Source organism: Protopterus annectens, chromosome 12.part0, assembly GCF_019279795.1.
Source record: "Protopterus annectens isolate FY-2018-M chromosome 12.part0, PAN1.0, whole genome shotgun sequence".
Classification (NCBI taxonomy): Eukaryota; Metazoa; Chordata; order Ceratodontiformes; family Protopteridae; genus Protopterus; species Protopterus annectens.
In genome coordinates this window covers 330,255,118-330,273,365 of record NC_056746.1, presented here as the reverse complement: position 1 = coordinate 330,273,365, position 18,248 = coordinate 330,255,118, and the positions used below count along the sequence as shown (strand labels likewise).

Here is an 18,248-nt window from a genome sequence, read left to right as displayed (position 1 = left end):
GATGAAAAGCCACTGTAGTACTTATGCAGTGTGTCCTCCCCATTGCCTTGCTTGGACATATCCAGAGTCACTACATGGGGAGTGGGGTGCAACAAGCATGTCACAATTTGAAATCTCACTGGCTGACTGTGATGGCCCTGACACATTTGTCATACCTTTCAACCTCAAGAGCAAGAAATCTGGACAAAGCCATACACAGAAGTGGGACAAAGGCCCAACAATAAGGACAATTTTTAAATATTGCTCTAATAAACTTAGAAAGATAATAGAATAGGTCTTGCATTAGTATGAATTTTCTGAAGGGTATAAAATCTGAAACTCAAATGTCTGTCATTTTCTAACTTCAGTCTTTAGTGATGTCACTAATTTGCCCAAAAACGCAATTTTATGAAAAATGGACAAAAACGTGATGCAAACATATAAAATAGACACACAATACAGCTGCTACCTGTCAAAGAAGGGACACTTTAATATTAGTACTGCTACCTTGAGCAGCTGACAAAATATAAAAGAATCTACATGCATTTCAAGTAATCTATAACTTTGATTATTACAGTTATTTCTTAATTGTAAACCCTCCATGTTTTCTTCCAAAATTGCAGAGGGATTATAAGGGGAAGAGCAACATTTTGAGCCAAAATTGGGGACAGTTGAGAGGTTGGCTATGCCTAATTCTATAAAGCAATTTATTTGCATGTACCTCTCAACCTGTTAATGCAGTAAATCAGAACAAGGCCAAATATATTGGGGGCACATATAAACAGTACTAAAATTGGTATAAATTGAGACAGTTGATACAACAGCTCTTACTTTAACATGCATTTTTCTGAAGGTTATGAAGTCTGAAACTTAGAGTGACTTCTGGCAAATCATTTAGGAATTAAAACTACAAATTTTATGAACAAACCAAAAATCTATTCATTCTTTGAAAATCTGGACAGTTGGTAGGTATAGTTCAGCTGGGCCTGTCTGAGTTTGCTGCCCTTCCCCCCCTGACAAAACAATGGTTGAATGGAGCCTCTGCAGCCATTCCAATGAACCATTATACTTGGCTGTTTCACTCCATTTACCATAAACACTAATGTGCATACTGCTTTACTTCTATGATGAGTTGGACTTCATTTGAAAGTTTTATTTTGTATTTTACTGCACAAACACTAAGTCATCTGTTAAACAAAGCAATGCAGTCTCACAATGAAAACTTAGCATTAAAACTTCTCTGCCCTTGAAACTCACATTCATTGAAACAGCATTGAAACCCACATTCAAAGAAAATACATTTTGCCAGTGGCAGATAAAGATTAACATATGAAACATACATGTAAATTATATTCCTTGTACAATACAGTACACTTGTTACAGGATGTTTTAAATTTGTTTTGAACATTTTTCCAGTAAGCAATGAAACAAACCATATAGACTTCCACAGTCGACCACTATTAGTAAATATACACAATTCCACAGTCCACCATTATTAGTAAATATGCACAATTCCACAGTCCACCATTATCAGCAAATATGCACAATTCCACAGTCCACCATTATCAGTAAATATGCACAATTCTACAGTCCACCTTTATCAGTAAATATGCACAATTCTACAGTCCATTATCAGTAAATATGCACAATCTCTGAAGTCAGTCATCTAAATAATTCCACATTAAAGAAATCTGTAACTAATGATTATATTTCATGGTTTCATCGAAAAATAAAGTGTCTGTTGAAATTGTCTATATTACATTAAAAATGATAAGCTAGTAATAATATTGCAAAGGAAATGGATGGCAAACTGATAACGAACTCATAGTTAGTATCTTCACCAAGGAGAACATTCTACCCACAACCTTCTGCATCAAAAGCAAGTACACAGCCTGTTGTGCTATAGTATTAACTTGGCAAAGCACTAAACTTCTATTCCCCTGCAGCTCTCAGTTCCTTGTAAAATCTACTCAATACTCAACTGCATCTCAACAAAGCCAAAATGTATTAAAGCCCAAAACAGGGACACATTAAACATTGCTTGTATAACCTTGGAAAGTTGCTAGAATAAAATGTTGTGTTGCCACCATATATTTTACTGCCAAGGTCCCTGAGCAAAAACAGTCAGAGTAACATACCACTACGCCACATCAGCTGCTTTGTAAAAAGAGGAAGACTGAAACTTAAATGGCTATCATTTAGTGAATTCAGTTCTCACCATAGCTGTCAACCTCTTAGTACAAAACACCTGGACAAACCCAGTAATGAGGGAATACAGCCCTCAAACATATTCAGTGAATTCAGTTAAAATAGGGACAAATTTAAAATATTCATCTTATAAACAAAAAAAAAGGTTGTGCTACTATGTATTCTGAAGAACATGAAGTTGGAAATTCAAATGGACAGAACAAAACAAAAACTGCAGACACATCTTTGTAAAATGGCAGGGCACCAGAGCAAATCCACACAAACACAGGCAGGAGATACCAAGAATCAAACCAGAAAACCTATAGCTGTGAGGCAACAATACTACCACCACACCATCAATTATGCAAGGAATTAAACATTCAGAAACCTGAAGTCTGAAATTCAAATGCCTGTCAATTTTAGACAGAACAAAACAATTTTCAGCAGAGGCGAGGGATTAATACTGTTGTAAAATGGCAGGGCACCAGAGCAAATCCACACAAATACAGGGAGGAGATGCAGACAGAAGCCACCCCAACCAAGAATCAAACCAGAAAACCTATAGCTGTGAGGCAACAATACTACCACTGCACCATCAATTATGCAAGGAATTAAACATTCAGAAACCTGAAGTCTGAAATTCAAATGCCTGTCAATTTTAGACAGAACAAAACCAATTTTCAGCAGGGATTAAAACTGCAGACACGTCTTTGTAAAATGGCAGGGCACCAGAGCAAATCCACACAAACACATGGAGGAGATGCAGACTCCACACAGAAGCCACCCCAACCAAGAATCAAACCAGAAAACCTATAGCTGTGAGGCAACAATACTACCACTGCACCATCGGAATTAAACATTCAGAAACCCTTAAGTCTGAAATTCAAATGCCTGTCAATTTTATTTAACATTTTGTAATCAGGACAGTCTGACTTGGAACAAATAAACAATTTTCAGCAGAGGCCCAGGAAGAAATAATGCAGACATGTCTTTGTAACATGGGAGGACACAAAAGCAAACCCACACAAACACAGGGAGAAGATACAGACCCCACAAAGAAGGAACCCCAGCCAAGAATCAAACCCAAGAACCTGCAGCTGTGAGGCAACAATGCTACTACTACACCATCAAATATCAAGCATTGCAACATTTACAAACCACAGATATTATGAGGAACAGATCAGATCGAATATGAGGCAAAAATCTGAAAGAACTCAAGTCTTTAACACCTGCATACAGGGTACAGGGTTCAAGCCTGAGGCATTCCCTACCACACCACCATACACACACACACACACACACACACACACACACACACACACACACACCAGTAAAGCACAAGCACCATACACAAACTCAACTAAGCACCATACACAAACTCCAGTAAAGCACAAGCACCATACACACACAAATAAACATTGTAAATTAAAAGCACAAGCACCATACACACACAAATAAACATTGTAAATTAAAAGCACAAACTCCATACAAATAAAAATAAACATTGTAAATTAAAGGCACCTTACCTGAATACATCCAGTTAATACACCTGCAGTCTGGGCCGAGACCCATAATCTGGTCTGTGCACTGTAAAAGTGCACAGATCTCCTTGTTGTCCCCCCTGGGGGGACGCCGACTGGTTTCCGCGCGCATGAGACCGATAAGTCGGGACTCTGTCTATCTTGTCTGTAAGAAAATCCAATTTTAAAAATAATTTTTATTTTTCACCTGGGTAGGCTATGGTGTCAGCAGCCTTTTGCAGATAGTGTGCTGGGAGGAGGTCAGCAGCCAGGGTGGTGGGTCTTAGTTTCTTAAGTAGGGCATGAATAAGTTGAGTAGGAACACTTTGGAAGGTAAAGTATGTTTGGGTACTGGGTGTGGCTACATTAGAATTAGAGCCATTGGGAGAGAGTTGGCTGGCTAGAGGCTGGATAGTCTCTGTGAAGAAGCTGTTGAAGTTATTAGCAATGTCTACTGGGGATTTTTGTTGGGAAGCTGGGGGTGGTGGGGGGTGGAGTGGCGGTTTGGCCTGGGTGGAGTCGTTTGTTTATTCCTGTCCAGAACTTTTGTGGTTTGTTTTGGTGTTTTTGCACTAGATGGTCGTAGTGGTTCTTTTTGTCTAAGGTTATGGATTTTTTGGTGTCATTCCTTAGCTGTCTGAATCTTAGTTGATCAATTGGGGCTTTTGTTTTTTGGTAGGTGGCCCATGCTTTGTTTCTAAGTGAAATTTTGGTTTTGGTATCTTTAGAAAGCCATGGTGCAATATTAACTTTGGTTCTAATAGAGCGTCTGGGAGCATGGGAGTTAAGAATAGCAAGGAATTTGGTGTTAAAGTATGCTACTGCTTCATCTAGGGGGAGACTTTTTAGTACTGACCAGTTGCATGCCTTAAGTTCATTTTGAAACTTGGTGAGAATAAAATTCTTGTTGTTTCTTAATGTTCTATAGGTGGGTTGGTAGGAGCAGTCTATTTTGAGCTTGATTACATAGGTGAGACAGTCGTCACTTAGGTCATCAGGCAAAGTGCCTGATTTATAAGATTGACTATGGGTATTGACGAGTATCCAGTCTAGGGTACTTTCCTTGTTATTGGGTTTTCCTGTCCTGGTGGGGATGGTTATGATTTGACTAAATCCATAGAGGTTTATGTGGGTTGTAGGAGTTTCACAAGAGCAAGTGTTCCAGTCAGTGTTGAAATCCCCAAGAACAATTGTTTCTTGGAGGGTGGTTATTGGATAACCAATATAAGAAGTCTTCTAAGGTTTCTGTGTTCCTCCCTGGGGGAATGTAGACACAGACAATGTTTACATTTTTGTTTTTGTTAATTTGTAGTTTTGAGATAAAAATTTCAGCATTATTGAATTATTATTGATATTAAAGCAGAAATGTCAGCATTATTGAATTATTATTGATATTAAAGCAGATTGCTCAACCTGCTGTCACTTTTACACCCTGTTTGTTGATACAGCCTCGAAAAGTCACCCATGCAGCTTTAAAAACTAATCCACTCAACTGTTTTCCCTGTTAGGCTTCCTACCTTTCCAAACTGTTTTACTTTCACTTTGAAAACCAAGTTGAAAAACCTCTAGCTGGCTCTGAAATGATGATGTCACGTCTGCCAGAGCTCTTGCTCTAGCTTCTTCCCCCAAAGTGATGTAATCCCCACCTGATTTGCATGCTGTATAAAAGAGCCAGTGGGACCTCCCACATAGTGATGTCAGAGCTGCCTTGCCCAGCCCACTCTTAACCTAGCAAAAATGTCAAACTATAATCTCACTTTTTTGAAGAGTCCTACCAATATGTGACAAAGTACATACAGAAGCACAGTAACAGCTGCAAAAACTAAGAGCATACATTTGCAATGACTATGCGTAGACATTAATTACATGCTTTTACATAAGAAGCCGATGCCTGTCACAGTTAATCGACAACACTACATCAGATTACAATAATTATGCAATACCTCAATTTTCTTAAATTACCACTTAAAAAAAGCATGCAGGTGCTGTCATGCAAGTCTGTGAAATATTTTGTGTTTATAGTGCATCATTTGTTAGCTATTTAACCAAATAGAAAGGAAAAATGAGTGGGAGTTTGATGCTTTGCAAAACAGTGATTATTCCCAGTGCTATGGAGCTTGGTTCTAAATTTGACAGGAGGAGTGCAACAAAAAAGTCTCCCACTGTAAGGAAGGAAAGGCTGACAAGAAAACAGTACATTAGTCTGGTCACCTGCTATGAGCTGTCAATCACATGCAGATAATGGGTCAAATTACCCTTAGCTCTTTGACAGCTCGGGAATGTAGGTGTGAAGGGGGAGGGGAGATACCTTCAATAACTAGATTTCAGCCTTCACAAAAGAAATCAATTTAGCATTTCTAAGAAGAAAGAGCAATAAAATGCACTTTTCAATTCTGTTCTGTAGCATTTGCACTGCTTGTGCTTGAAATAGTTATTGAAAAAGGATAAAATTTTAACCAAAAGTAGGTGACTATAACACAGCAGTGAATGCCTGTAAAATCTCTGCACTGACAGGAGCATTAGGGAAAACGTGGCAGATCTGATGCAATTTTCTGGAGAAAGTGCATTCTGGGATACTTAGAGGCAGACTAAACAGTCAGAATTATTTCAAGATGCCAGACCCCATGTGGTCAGAGTCAGAAATTGCGTATAAAAATATCTAAAAAGCTCTAAATAGTCCCAGAGTTGTGTTAAAATGTAAGAAACCCCAAACCATGATGAAATAAACATGTTTTTTGAGTCTGTGGGTGTGGTTGTCCTTTAAGACAAAGGCAAACATGCTTTAATAGAAAAGAAAGCAAACCATAATTAGCATTTTTCTTTTACATACATTTTACATAATGTTTTCTTTATAACGATCATTTGTCCAACATTGCATAAATTGCCCAATTCTTGCCTTTCCTTAAAACTTCAGTTCTCCAACATTATTCTGAATGAATTGTTCCCATAATTTCCATTTATTTCTATGGAAGTTGTTCCTTCCCTTTTCTAAAGACCTTCCTTCCAATAATTAAAATTTTTGCAATATTAAGTACTTCAAGTACAGTTGGTTTAGAGTTTGATATCCATTTTGTAATAACTGCTTTTTTGGCAGACAACATAATTAAACTAAACAAGGCCTTTCTATGTCTAGGCAATTCAGATCCTATGTCCCATTTCAAAAGAATCATTTCGTTAATTACAGACATTTGCTCACCCTATATATTTGATGGAGTACTCTGTAGGGAATTTTTAAAATCTGCCAACTCATTATCCTCCCAAAAATATGTACACAGTTCCCGCATTCATCCTCATCACACCTCCAATATTTGCTCTCTAACTGAGGAAAGTATTTTTAAGTTTGCTTGGGATATAAAAATACCTCTGCAAACACTTCCAAGCAAAAATCTTCCTGGTCTTTGTTGCGTACGTGGGAGCCATACATATGTCCTTGCAATGTTTCACTGCAAATTGCTTTTCCATTCTCTTTACAATCTTTTCTAACCTCCTCCGATTGATTCTTATAGTTATTGTGCAATATTTTATATACCCTACTAATTATCCCTTTTCTATGTTCGAGTAAAACTCTACAAGAGCAGGTCTTTCACTTATAAATCTCCAGTCCCTTTCTGTTTGCCTTTACTCTGATATCAGTTCGTCATAGGGAAGGCATTCTCTATCCTGCAGTCCAAACATCTTTTTGGCCTCATCCAACTCTATTACATTTCCTCTCTCGTTGTTTGCTTCCAATACACTGGTTCCTTAGCCAGTTTTCTGCAGTAAATTCCAGCCCCTGTTGCCTGTTTTCTGTACCCCTACTTACAGTCATGCCTGTTGGCAAAAGCTCCTTTCTCCATTATTGTGTTGGGTCTTATACTACTTTCTGCTACTTTATGAATATAATATTTTCTAATTTCTCCAAATCTTTTGGGTTTCTAATACTATGACGTGAATGAACCCCATTCTGAAGTCAGAGTATGATCATGAAATTAGTATTGCTTCATTCTTGGATGTCAGCCAGTAGTGCTCTTGGCAGCATCTGCAATGTGCCCAGTAATGACTCCTCCTGTAATTTGTACGAGGTTACATGGATTGGTAACATATCTAAATATGATTGTAAATTCTTTTTTATAAGACCCTTTGCTCCTACTACTATTGGAACTGTCTGGGTATCTTTCTTCCACATTACTCTTGTTTCTGCCTGCAGATCCTGGTATTTTGTGACACTGTCTCTCTGTATGCAAGACACTATAGTCACTGGATGTGGCAATTTCAATGATCGATGCTGCTTTTGTCTTCTTTTCTTGGACCACTATATCCATTTTTCTAGCATCTGTCTTTTGAACTATTGGTAATGGGTCATTCATGTGATATAAACTTCATCATTTTCTGTGATGCTTTGTGGCTCATGTTTCCAGTGTTTTTCAGCCACTTCGAAACCATAATGTTTGCACAATCCCCAGTGCAACAGTCCCGCCACATTATTATGCCTTTCAGTATACAGTCCTTCTGCCATTAGTGTGTCACAACCAGCAACAAGGTGTGTGACTATTTCCCATTTGGTTTTACAAAACCTACATTTGTTTGTTTCTCCCACATGTTCAATGGACTTTGTAAATCAGTGGGCTGCCAATATTAACCTTTCACATCTTGGTTTAAATTTGCCTCTCCTTAACCATTCCTGCATTCGTTCTTCATCAACATGAGAAGGTTTTTTCCACATTTCTTGCCTTCTCATCTGGTCCTTCACCTTAAATTCTTTCTTTTGTTTTTTAGCACATTCAGTTGCTGCCTGGTTTTTATCCACTTTTGATTTGATTTCCACTACTGCTTGACTTCGTTATGCTTCTGCTAAATTAAGCAGAGAAGTAATCTTAGATTATTCTCCTCATGTTTCAAAACTTTCACAACATTTGGGTCTTGTGAGGTCAGTAGATGTGCAGAGTCCCAGGATTGCAGATCTATACATATAATCAGTTTCAAGGAGGCCCATCCTTCCTTCAGAACGGGGAATGTATAATCTTGGTATGCACGGAGTTTTATAAATCATTTGGTGAGCATGAAGCATCCTTCTTGTTTTAATATCTAATCTATCCAACACTTTTTGGGGCCAATCAATCACTCCAAAACTATAAGTTAGGACAGGAAAAGCAAATTGATTTATAGCTTGGATCTTGTTCCTAGATGTCAATGCTGATGTTCATCGTGTTTCACTGTTGCAGTCATTACACTTGGGTTATCCTGCTGGCAGGCGACCCGTAGTCGGCCCGAGTTCCAAAGTCTTGGTCCGGCGTCTGTTGCTGTCACCTCTTCCCTGACGTCAGAGTGCCAGGGGTATAAAAGTTGCAACCGACGCCATTTTCTTCAGTCTTTCTTGCCGCGCGGTGCCCGAAGCATAAGCAGTTCACAAGTGCCAGTCGGCCGACTCCTGAGATTTTCAAAATTGAATTTCAGAACCGAAGTCTTCAATAAAGCTAAGTACCCCGTTGGGGAAACTTTTTCTTGCTCCAGACCGATGTCAGTAAAAGTTAATAATTGTATTTCTTGTGGGAAGCAAATACCTCATAAGGACTTCCACTCTTACTGCATTCCTTGCCTAGGCCCTGACCACGACGTCACTAGTTGTCGGTTTTGTGCTAGATTTAATAAACGCACTATTAAACGTCGGTTTGATTTTGCTTTACATTATTTTGGATGACGATTTAATTACATAATGCCGTCGGAACAACCGACGACCAGAATGTATAAAAAAACGCAAAGACAAAGAAAAAGACAGGCATCCGAGGTCCAAAACCGACGACGAAGCCTCTTCTAGGCCATTCGCCAGTTCTCAGTGAGGCGCTTTTGCAGCCCCTGACACCTGCTACCTCAGAGCCACAGGCCGCAACCGATAGCCATGTGGAGACACCGAGGCCTGTGGAAACTCAAGGTACTGGGCCTACGGAAAATATACCCTCAGATGGGTCCGGAGCCACTGAGCAGGCACCGGCTTCTGAGGGTGTTTTCAGACCTTCACAGCTAACGATTAAAGCTACTGCAGCAGCAAAGGCAAAGCCAAAAACACCATTAAAGACAAAGAAATAAGTACAGCATTCTCCAGAACAGTCATCCATGCCTAAGAAACAGATGCTTAAAATGGCCAAAGACCTTATTACTTTAATCAGGGGTTCCCATCCCCCTCCTGACAAAAGGCCTAGGCAAGACACTGATTATGATTCCTCTGATCAGGTTTCCATTTCTTCTGAATCTTCCTCTGACCAGGGCTATTCTCTCCCTCCCTTTGAGGACTCTGATGCTGAAGAGTCCATTCCTTCAGCCACACCGCCTGAGGATTACTCTTTTGGGGAAACCCTGCACACCATGAGGGGACATTTCCATTGGGAGAGCCAAGATTATTCAGAATCCAAGAAAAGGCTCAGAGATTTCCTTGTATTGCCTCAGCACAGGCCCTTGGCTGTCCCCCCTGTGCTTGATATTGTTGATGTTTTTACTGAATCCAGTCTGTCTCCAGATTCTTTACCCCCTGCACCAGTTAAGCCAGACAGGTACTACAGGGTCCCTGACTCTCATAAATTTCTTTACAAAAACCCCGCTGCGGACCCAGAAACTATTTCTCAAGGTCCAAAAGGGGTTAAAGCTTCCACTGCCAAAAATCCTGTCCCCTCAGATAGGGATTCCAGAGCTCTGGACAGATGGGGGAAAAAAGTTTACACTTCTGCTACTTTAGCTGTAAGAGCTTTAAACTGTCAATTTCACATGCTTAAATATCAGCAGTATCTCATGTCATTGTTAAAGCAGAAAATGGTTACAAATACAGAAAGTCCTGACTGTAAAGAAATGCAGGATTTATTGCATGCAGTTGAACAAGTGGGAAAGCATACTCTGCAATGTGGTTTTGATTCATTAGAGGCTTCTTGTAGAGCCGCAGTTATTCGAAGACATGCTTGGTTGAGAGAACAAAGTTTACCTGACCATGTTAAAATGAAACTATTGGATGCTCCACTACAGCATGATACTTTGATTGGTGTTAAGGCAGAAGAGGTTTTAAAGAAAATGGAGGATAAAGCAAAGTCAATGCAAACTCTGAAAGATTTCTTACAGGTTCAGCCACCTAGATTTAGCAGGAACTGGCCATCAAAAAATTGGTCCTTTCCAGTGTCAGACAGGCCACAAAGAGGCAGATAACAGACGCCCAAAAGGCAGATCTCAGCCCCAAGGCTCCTACAGACCTAAACAATGGGGTTCTTCAGCCCCTAAAGGAGGAGAAGACAAATCACAACCTTATAGAAAACAGTCACAATGACTTCCCTCTGCAAATGCCAAGCACTTACCAATTGACAGCACCCCTAGGGGGAAAGCTAACACTTTTCTCAAAAAATTGGCACATGATCACCCAAGATTAATGGGTATTGAATATAGTTTCTCAAGGGTACAGGTTCCACTTCCACATGCTTCCAAAACCAAAAGGTATGCCAAACCTGCCACAAAACCAATGGGCATAAGCACAAAAACAGATTGCAGCTCTTATGGATATGGGAGCCATTCAAAATGTTCCACAAGAAGAACAGGGTCAAGGATTTTACTCACAACTTTTCCTAGTACCCAGAAAGGACAAAGCATGGAGACCAATACTGGACCTGTCAATCCTAAATACTTTCCTGGATGTTCCAAAATTTAAAATGTAAACTCTACAACAACTCTTGCCCATGCTGGGCAAAGAGGCTTGGCTAGTTACTTTGGATCTCAAGGAGGCATACCTGCACGTCCCAGACAATCGTGCAGAAGATACCTCAGATTTATAGCAGACTCAATGCATTATTAATTCTCTGCACTGCCCTTTGGCTTATCTACTGCACCCAGGGTCTTCACAAAATGCCTGGCACCAGTAATTGCATTTTGCAGGCAAAAAGGAATTCAAATATATCCCTACTTGGACGACTGCCTTATTCAAGCAGAGAGCAAGGACATTCTTCTAAAGCACCTGGAGTTTGTAAAAAGATTACTAATTTGCCTAGGGTACACAGTAAACGAAAATAAATCAAAACTAGTGCCCTCTCAAGAGATAATATTCCTGGGTGCAAGCTTGAATACAACTACCCAGATGGCTTATCTCACACCAGACAAACAAAGGCAACTGACTCCTTACTTTCAAATGATGGCAACAAAGACCCAGCTCCCTGCAAGAAAAATTCTGCAGGCCCTGGGTTTCATGGCATCTTACATTCTACTAATTTCATATGCCAAACTGCATATGAAGAAACTACAATGGTATCTAAAAAGTGTTTGGACTCAGCATTTTCACAGCCTAGAGACAATCATAACCTTGATTCCCTGCCTACAACAGGAGTTTCGATGGTGGTCACAGGCCTGTCACCACAACAAGGGACAGCCTTTCACCCTACATACAGCCAGGCAGACAATAACAACGGATACATCGGATTACACCTGGGGAGCACATATGGCAGGAAAATGTATTCAGGGCACGTGGCCCAAGGAACAACTGCATCTTCACATCAATCAAAAAGAGATGCTAGCTGTACAGAATGCCCTGACAGTCTTCAAGGACCTAATACATCCAGGACAATTATTAATAAAGACGGACAATACCACAGTTATGTGGTACATAAACAAGCAAGGGGGCACACATTCCTACCCCCTATGCAGACAAGCCATGACTTTGTGAAACACAGCACTGACTTACCAGGTACATCTGCAAGCACAATTCCTGCCAGGAACAAAAAATACACTTGCAGACGAACTAAGCAGAAATCTCATGGATCCTCACGAATGGAAGCAAAATCCACAAGTGTTCAACATGATAACAAGGGAATGGAGACTCCCGGACATAGATCTATTTGTCTCCAATCACAATTACCAATTACAGAAATTTTGCACAAGGACTTATCACTCTCAAGCATGGAAAGTGGATGATCTATCCTTCAACTGGAAAAATCTGACAGTCTATGCCTTCCCTCCGATGCCTCTTCTCACCAAGGTGCTTCTAAAAGTCAGACAAGAGAGGCCAAAATTATCCTGATTGCACCAGACTGGCCAAGCCAGCACTGGTACCCAATCCTAAAGATTTTGTCCCAAGGCCTCTACCTCAAATCCCTCATCTTCTGACACAGCAAAACAGTCAGATTCTGCACAGTCAACTCAGAACCTTAAACCTGGCAGCATGGCAGATAATGTAGCCACTCCGACTGCACCTCTCTCCAAAGCTGTTATGGATGTAATTTTGGAAGCCAGGAGACCCAGCACTAGGAAATCTTATGCGGAAAAATGGAAGAGATTCTATGCTTGGAACTAGGCACAAGGCCTCGACCCACTGATCCCTAATATGCCTCAGATTTTACAATACCTGACTGAGATGTTGGACAAAGGCCTATCTTTTTCTTCTATTAAAATCCATGCCTCTGCCATTTCAGCTCATTACAGTATGGATACTCCTATTTTTTTCACATCCTCTACTACGACAGTACCTCAGAGGGGCAAAGAATATAACACCCCCTAGGAGAGCACCAGTACCTACTTGGGACCTCAATTTTGTTTTAGAAAAACTAACTCTGCCTCCTTTTGAACCAGTCAGTACAGCTGATCTAAAATTCTTGTCATGGAAAACTGCTCTGCTCCTAGCAATAACTTCAGCCAGAAGAGTTTCAGAGCTACAGGCATTGATGGCTGTGGAACCTTTCCTCATTTTTCACCAGGACAGGGTTTCTCTAAGGATGAACCCAACATTCATGCCAAAAGTGGTCTCCAATGTCACCTTAAACCAAACTATTCATTTGCCTACTTTCTACCCAAATCCCCAGAATAAAGGGGAAAGACTTCTGCACTCTTTGGATATTCACAGGCAGCTACGATTTTACTTGGACAAAACAAAAGCTTTCAGAAAAACTGAGCAACTGTTTGTAGCATATGCTGCAGGATCACAAGGGAAACCTATTACAAAGCAGACAATCTCCAAATGGATAGGACACTGCATCTGCTTCTGTTATGCACAACATGGCAAATCTGTGCCTAAGGGCATTAGGACTCATTCTACCAGAGCAGCAGCCACTTCAGCAGCTTTCCTCAGAGGGGTACCAACCAAAGACATATTAGAAGCTACAACCTGGAGCTCAGTGCACACTTTCACTAAGCGCTACCACCTACCTCTCTACTCCAAATCCAGAGCAGGATTTGCCACTGTAGTTCTGCAGGGCTTATTAGTCTCGCCTAATCCAATCTAGACCCAGCCACCCTGCCTAAGCTTTGGGATTCTACCCAAGTGTAATGACTGCAACAGTGAAACACGATGAATATAGTACAGTTGTGTACCTACAATAAATGCAGATGTTCAAGTGTATTCACTGTTGCAGTCCTGGTTACCCACCCACCATCCCCCTCTTTGCTGGACTATTCTGTACTTCTCAACTCTATACAACCTATGTGGTGGATTTGCTTTTAGAAGAAGAAAATGTTTTTAGTGATATATGCATGGTTGTTTGGCATATTTTTTGTCTTTACAGCCTCCATATCTGGGGGCACCTGACATCTGGGGACAAGAAAAACTGAAGAAAATGGCGTCGGTTGCAACTTTTATACCCCTGGCTCTCTGACGTCAGGGAAGAGGCGACAGCAACCGACGCCGGACCAAGACTTTGGAACTCGGGCCGACTACGGGTCGCCTGCCAGCAGGATAACCCAAGTGTAATGATTGCAATAGTGAATACACTCGAACATCTACATTTATGGTAGGTACACAACTGTACTTTCTCAGGATTAATGTAAGTGTTCTAAAATACTCCTTACTGAGTTTTATTTGCATTTTTTCATGTTTTATTGCTGATCCTTCATCAATTCCCAAGTGTTTATACACTCCCTCTTGCTCAAGTTCCTTTATATCACATTCTTGTCCCAAACTGATATTTTCCTTGTGCTGCAGTTTTCCTGCTTTAAAGGTTGCTTTTGCACATTTATCAAGACCAAATGACATTCTAATATCATCTGAAAAAATTTTGACAACCTGCAGCTGTGCTTTCAGATGTTCTTTGCGTTTCAGTGTTGCAGTCATATACTTGGGTTATCTGCCTGCAGGTAGCCCTCAATCAGCCCGAATATCAGAGTCTTAGTATTTCTGCGTCGGATGCTGTCGCTTCTTCCATGACATCAGGTCGTCAGGGGTATAAAAACAGGCAGCCGACACCATTACATCAGTCTTTCTTGCCAAGGAGGAGCCCAAAACAGAAGCAGTTCGTAAGTGCCGGTCGGCCGCTACCTGAAATTTTCATTTTTCGAGTTGGTAATCCTGAAGTCTTCTAAAGCTAAGTACCCCTTTGGGGATCCATTTTCCTTGCTCTAACCGATGTCAGAAAAAGTTAACAGTTGTCTTGCCTGTGGAAAGCAAATACCTCACAGAGATTTTCATTCTTACTGCATCACATGTTTAAGCCCAGACCACAATGTCCCTCGCTGTCGATTTTGTGCCTTGTTTAATGCCTGAACCATTCATCGTCAGGCTATTTTTGTTGCTAAATTCTTTCGCTCTCGATCTCTGTATTCCAAAATGGCTTCGGTAAGCCATCCGACTAGTGATCTTGCGAAAAAAACGTAAGGATAAAGACCGAGACAGACCGCATAGGTCCAAAACTGCCAACAACGCTTCCGTTAAGCTAGTCGCCAGTCCGCCGGTACTCCGTGAGGCACCTTTGCAGCCCCTGATGCCTGCTTCTGTGGATTCGCAGGCCTCTTCTGAGACCCATTTGGAGTCCAGTATGCCATGAGATGCTTCTTCGGCAATGGAACCAGTGGATGTCTCTACCTTGGATGGGTCTGGAGCCGCTGTGCAGGTACCGGCTTCTGATGGTGTTTTCTGACCTACCGATGTTCGAGTCAAACAGACTTTTTTTTTTAGCTAAAACTACTGAGTTTATTACGCACTACTACTACTTCATGCCACAAAAACGAATGCTTAGAATGGCTGAAGACCTTATAAAGCTAATTAGAGGAAGCCAGCCTTCCCCTGCTAAGAGACAAAAGAATTCAGTTGCCTTCAGATTCTACAGACCAGGAGTTCGATGACTCTGACCTTTCTGATTATCAGGACATGCCCTTATCAACCTATGAGCATTCAGATGCAGAGGAATCCATTCCCTCTGCCTCCCCTCCAGGGGATTTCTCTTTTGATGAAACCTTGCATACTTTAAGAGAGCATTTCCATTGGGAATGCCAAGACTATCCTCAGTCTAAAAATAGACTCGGATAATTTTTAGAGCTACATCAGCACAGGCCTTTAGCTATTCCTCCTGTCCTGGATGTTGTGGATGATGTTTTCATGGAATCCAGTCTTACTCCAGACACCTTACCCCCGGCCACTAGGAAACCTGACTGGTACTACCGAGTACCTGATTCCCACAAGTTTCTTTTCAAGAATCCTACTGCTGATCCAGAGATCATTTCCCAGGGACCTAAAGGTATTAAGGCTACTACAGCCAAAAATCCTACCCCTTCGGACAAGGATTCCAGAGCTTTAGACAGATGGGGTAAGAAGCAACTCTTGCTATCAGGGCATTGAATTGCCAGTTTCACATGTTGAAGTACCAGCAACATATTATGGAACTCATTAAACAAAAAATGGTAATATTTACAGATTGTGCAGAAAGTAAAGATTTGCAAGAGCTTATGCATTCTTCAAACCAAGTTAATAAGCATACTTTCTAGTGTGGTTTTGATGCCCTAGAAGCATCTTGCAGGGCTGCAGTCACTTTGTCCTTACTGAGAAGACATGCTTGGCTGAAGGAGCAGACCTTGCCAGATCATGTCAAATCCAAATTACTAGATGCTCCTTTAAATAAGGATATTTTGTTTGGCACCATAGCAGAAGAAGTTCTTAAAAAGATGGAAGAAAAAGCTAAATCTATGCAAACTGTTAAAGAATTCTTACAAGTGCAACCACCTCTATTCAGTAGGCATTGCCCTTCAAAACACTGGTCCTTTCCAGCCCACTCCAGGCCTTCCCAAACAAGACCTAGGGGAAACAGACCACCCAGACTACAGTCTCAGGGTATGCAGAGATCTAAACAATGGAGTGCTTCCATCCCTAAAACAGGGAGGGTAAGCCACCTCGCTATGGAAAAACTTCACAATTACTTCTCAACTCTACTTCCCAGCCCTGCCCAATTGCTTGTGCCCCCAGGTGGGAAACTTGCCCTTCATGCAAAAAACTGGATGTCCATCATTCAGGACCGATGGGTCCTCAACATTGTATCCCAGAGGTACAAATTTTATTTCCATTCACTGCCAACCCCAAGCGGGTTTCCAGACCTTCCTCCAAACCAGTGGGCAGAGGCTCAAAACTAAGTTCTTTCCCTACTCAAAATCAGAGTTATTCAGCCAGTTCCAGTAGAACAAAGGGGTTAGAGTTTCTACTCCAGACTATTCCTGGTACCCAGGAAAGAGGGCATCCAATCCTGGATCTTTCAATTCTCAACACTTTCCTGGTGGTCCCAAAGTTCAAGATGCTTACCCTGCAACAGCTTCTACCTATGCTAGCCAAGGATGCCTGGTTAGTCACCCTAGACTTAAAAGAAGCTTATTTGCACATCCCCATCAGGGAATTGTGCAGAAAGTATCTACATTTCAAGGCAGGATCTGTGCATTATCAGTTTTCTGGTCTTCCCTTTGGCTTATCTACTGCACCCAGGGTATTCACAAAATGCCTGGCTCCAACCATTGCATACTGCAAGCAGAGAAATATCCAAATTTACCCGTACTTGGACGACTGCCTGATTCAGGTGGGCAGTCAGGAATTGCTGCTTCAGTACCTGGCATTTGTAAAAAGCCTTCTCACTTCATTGGGGTATACCATCAATGAAAAGAAATCACAACTGGTGCCCAGTCAAAAGATTGTATTCCTGGAAGCAAGCTTGGACACAACTTTCCAGATGGCATTTTTCACTTCAGAAAAACAGGTCTGTTTGACAGACTACTTCAAGCAAATGGCCACCAGAACCCAGCTAACTGCAAGAAAAATACTGCACGCCCTAGGGTTCATGGCCTCATGTATTCTGCTAATTCCATATGCAAGACTGCATATGAGGAAACTTCAGTGGTGCTTAAGTCTTTGGTGCCAGCATTCTCAGGACCTGGAAACAGTCATTCCCATCATACCTTGTCTGAGGGCAGAGTTCCTTTGGTGGGCAGAAGCATGCAACCACAACAAGGGACTGCATTTTACTCTACCCCACACTACCTAAACCCTGACCACAGACACATCAGACTATGCATGGAGGGCCCACATGGTTGGTAAATGCATTCAGAGCCACTGGAGTCCAAGCCAAATTCTCCTGCACATCAACCAAAAGGAGATGCTAGCTGTACAGAATGCTCTGACAGCTTTCAGATACCTAATCCTTCCAGGACAACTGCTGCTAAAAACATTCAACACCACAGTTATGTGGTACATAAACAAGCAGGGGGGGAACCCATTCTTACCCACTGTGCAGGTTAACCATGACTCTGTGGAGCACAACTTTGGACAACCAAGTCCATCTGCAAGCTCAATTCCTGCCAGGCAAACAAAATTCACTGGCAGACGAC

At 41.3% G+C, this 18,248-nt stretch overlaps 1 protein-coding gene across 3 annotated transcripts in view; it reads left to right on the top strand.

Moving 5' to 3' along the window:
• Positions 1-18,248, top strand: part of LCMT1 (leucine carboxyl methyltransferase 1) — a 433,670-nt gene that overhangs the window by 336,756 nt on the left and 78,666 nt on the right. The window lies entirely within an intron of this gene.